Genomic DNA, 4,572 nt, shown 5'->3' with positions numbered 1-4,572 from the left:
ACAACATGTAAATCATTATGTATCTCTTGCAAAAGCAAATATTTCTTTCAAAACTATTTTAACTCATAAAAAATTGTTTTGCGTAATAACTCTACACACAAACATCAAATGATTAGCCATATGCACACCAAACTACACACGGATATGACAAATGTAAAACACTACCCTCGTGTGTCTTTTGCTTGTTCAGTGTGCAGTGGAGTTATCACAGCACTTACACATGCATGTATGTGCAAAAATACACTGCATATACAGTGTGCACACTGTTTGATTGCAGACTTCTTTTCTGCTGCCATTGTTTTCATTATATTTGCTTCTCAGTTCCATACAATGTTAAGATTTTCTTGATTCATTCCATGTTTTATAGGCAACCTCTGTCATGCTAATTCAGATTAGCACAACTGGTTTTAAATTAAAATAGTTTAGTTTAGTTCAGGACTCCATAGTCCAGGAGATAGTAATCTGTGTTTCAGAAGGCCTAATGTCTATATCAGTAAAATTAATTCCATGCGATATAATTCAATCTAGCGTAGATTAAAACGATGAGTGGGTCCGGTGACGTTTTGTTTGAACCCAAAAGAGTTTAGTAAATCTGTAAACGCAAGTCCTAATGCATCATTTGTATTATCAACGTGAATGTTAAAGTCTCCGACAATTAATGCTTTATCAACGTCAACCAATAGGTCTGAGAGGAAATCTGCATGCGGTCTATACACGGTAGCCAGAGCAAAAGGTAGGAGATATTTTTCTGCATTTTTGACAGTGTAACATTGTTACGATCACCAGCTGGAGTGCCCATGATCTCCACCTCAGACTGTTGTCACTCCCTCACTAACTACTTTCCCCATAATCCTTTGCTAGACTCATCATCACTGATTGCATACAACAACAACAACTGTATTTTGTCTCCCTCTATCTGTGAAAACGTATCACTACGATATTCAAGTTCCACTCGTCCAGGGATAGGCAACGTCGGTCGGTCCTGGAGGGCCACTGTCCTGCAGAGTTCAGCTCCAACCCTAATCAAACACACCTGAACAAACTCATCAATGTCTTCAGGATTACTAATGCTGCAGGCAGGGGACATTGTTTTCAGGGTTGGAGCTAAACTGTCCAGGGCCGACCGACGTTGCCTATCCCTGCACTAGTCTATATGCTGAATGGACATTGTCCATAATATGCTTGATTATGTCCAATTATGCTCAATATATATTTTAATTAGGTAAGATGATTTAACTGTTTATGTAAATGTAAGTGTTATTCTATTTAAAATGCTACTTGAAAACATGAAGCGGTTAATACAGTTTAGTACAGTTTCCGAAACTATGGCTCAAACCACAAAACATGCACACAACATGTAAATCATTATGTATCTCTTGCAAAAGCAAATATTTCTTTCAAAACTATTTTAACTCATAAAAAATTGTTTTGCGTAATAACTCTACACACAAACATCAAATGATTAGCCATATACACACCAAACTACACACGGATATGACAAATGTAAAACACTACCCTCGTGTGTCTTTTGCTTGTTCAGTGTGCAGTGGAGTTATCACAGCACTTACACATGCATGTATGTGCAAAAATACACTGCATATACAGTGTGCACACTGTTTGATTGCAGACTTCTTTTCTGCTGCCATTGTTTTCATTATATTTGCTTCTCAGTTCCATACAATGTTAAGATTTTCTTGATTCATTCCATGTTTTATAGGCAACCTCTGTCATGCTAATTCAGATTAGCACAACTGGTTTTAAATTAAAATAGTTTAGTTTAGTTCAGGACTCCATAGTCCAGGAGATAGTAATCTGTGTTTCAGAAGGCCTAATGTCTATATCAGTAAAATTAATTCCATGCGATATAATTCAATCTAGCATAGATTAAAACGACGAGTGGGTCCGGTGACGTTTTGTTTGAACCCAAAAGAGTTTAGTAAATCTGTAAACGCAAGTCCTAATGCATCATTTGTATTATCAATGTGAATGTTAAAGTCTCCGACAATTAATGCTTTATCAACGTCAACCAATAGGTCTGAGAGGAAATCTGCATGCGGTCTATACACGGTAGCCAGAGCAAAAGGTAGGAGATATTTTTCTGCATTTTTGACAGTGTAACATTGTTACGATCACCAGCTGGAGTGCCCATGATCTCCACCTCAGACTGTTGTCACTCCCTCACTAACTACTTTCCCCATAATCCTTTGCTAGACTCATCATCACTGATTGCATTCACCTGTGTCTTGTTACCTCCATCAGTCTCACCCTATTTAAAGCCTGGTTTTTCACTCATTCATTGTTTAGACTTGAAAGTGTTACTCTGTTGTTCTTAGTCCTTGTATTCTGGTTCCTTTGTCGTGGTTACTATCTTTGCTTGGTTTCCTGGTCATCCTTTATTGTCTAAATGTCCTGCCCTGTTTGTATTTGTTTGGACTGACTACCCTGTTCATGACCTTATGCCTGTTTATGGACTACAGCTTTGGATTACCCCTGCAATAAACTGCATTTGGATCCTCAATCTTCGTGGCCCTGTGCAGATCGTGACAAACATTAAGCAGAAGTATTTCAAATGAGTTAAACCTGTATCCTAGTGATGGGAAACTGAGGCTTTCTGAACCGTTTGAGGTTTTCACCAAACTGTGCCGAAAAACGGTTCGTTACTCAAAGCTTTTTAACACATCGAGCGTTAGCGACAAGACTCATCATCACTGATTGCATTCACCTGTGTCTTGTTACCTCCATCAGTCTCACCCTATTTAAAGCCTGGTTTTTCACTCATTCATTGTTTAGACTTGAAAGTGTTACTCTGTTGTTCTTAGTCCTTGTATTCTGGTTCCTTTGTCGTGGTTACTATCTTTGCTTGGTTTCCTGGTCATCCTTTATTGTCTAAATGTCCTGCCCTGTTTGTATTTGTTTGGACTGACTACCCTGTTCATGACCTTATGCCTGTTTATGGACTACAGCTTTGGATTACCCCTGCAATAAACTGCATTTGGATCCTCAATCTTCGTGGCCCTGTGCAGATCGTGACAAACATTAAGCAGAAGTATTTCAAATGAGTTAAACCTGTATCCTAGTGATGGGAAACTGAGGCTTTCTGAACCGTTTGAGGTTTTCACCAAACTGTGCCGAAAAACGGTTCGTTACTCAAAGCTTTTTAACACATCGAGCGTTAGCGACATCTGGTGGTCAGGCTCGGTTTCTCCAGCCTATCTAACGAAACATTGCGGAGCAGAGGATGGTTTGAAAAAGTGTTTAATCTGTGCCAACTCGTGTCAGGCGTAGTCCAGTCAATGGATTCACATATTGATCAATACTATAAAATATACAAGTGTGTGATTATAATGAATAATTGACGAGAGTAGTAACAAAAACATTTTGGGTGAGCTGTTAGGGGTCTCTGAGACCCCAGCTAGAACATGATAAAATGCAATAGAGGTGTGACGCGCATTCAGTTGCTGTCTGGTGTTGAGATTATTCTAAACTATTCTACTGAATCCCAAAATAAGTGTACACACACACACACACACAACCAAGTCAATGTAAAGTCAAACACAAGAGTCATGTGAAGCGCTGATTTTTTTTCAAACCAGCTGTCCCGACCTTCCGATAGCTTCAAACGTCATCAATCACGTGGTATTGCCATTTCGATACAAGCATCGGCACAGTGTGTGATACAATAGTGCATCGGAGCCTCAGTATCAATCGTCCCATCACTACTTTATCCTGTCTTCCGAGTAACATTGAGAATATCACTATACATTGTTGCAACACCGCCGCCACGACCAGTCTGACGGGGCTCATGCTTATAATAGTAGCTTGGTGCAGTAGACTCATTTAGACCAATATAATCATTTGGTTTTAGCCACACTCTAAAAAATGCTGGGTTAAATACAACCCAGTGCTGGGTAAAATAGGGACAAACCCAGCAATTGAGTTGTTTTGACCCAGCGGTTGGGTGAAATGTTTAACCCAACCTTCTGGCTATTAACCCAACCGCTGGGTCAAAACAACCCAATTGCTGGGTTTGTACCTATTTTACCCAGCACTGGGTTGTATTTAACCCAGCATTTTTTAGAGTGCCGGTTTCAGTCAAGCAGAGTACATCAAAACTATTATCTGTGATCATTTAATTTACAATAGCTGCTTTAGGTGCGAGAGATCTAATGTTTAGGAGCCCAAACTTTAAAAGCTGTTTTTGTTTGTATATTTTGCATTTTTCTGGTTTAATCACGATCAGATTTTTTTCTAGATCCTGCATTAGATTTATATTTTGACCTCACTATTCTGGGAACAGAATATATCTTTATAGACTGCACAACACAAGTATTTCTATCATTTAAGTGGGTCGAACAAAAGCCATAATAGCAGTTATTTGAGATTTGACTAGTCATAAGGAGTGTAACGAGATGAACAAACTCAGAGTTGCAGAGTAGGTTTTGAGTTAACAATGTAAAACAGTGTGAAAAGTGTGTAAGCAATATAAGATTAGCGTCAACCATGCTGGCGATGCTAACGGGCTGTAAGCTAGTAGCGGATTCGGGAAATCAAAATTAAACTAGTGATAAGGAG

Source organism: Sinocyclocheilus grahami, unplaced genomic scaffold, assembly GCF_001515645.1.
Source record: "Sinocyclocheilus grahami isolate Dianchi unplaced genomic scaffold, SAMN03320097.WGS_v1.1 scaffold660.1, whole genome shotgun sequence".
NCBI classification, from domain to species: Eukaryota; Metazoa; Chordata; class Actinopteri; order Cypriniformes; family Cyprinidae; genus Sinocyclocheilus; species Sinocyclocheilus grahami.
The sequence above is the reverse complement of the archived record's forward strand: the minus strand, read 5'-3'. Positions refer to the sequence as shown.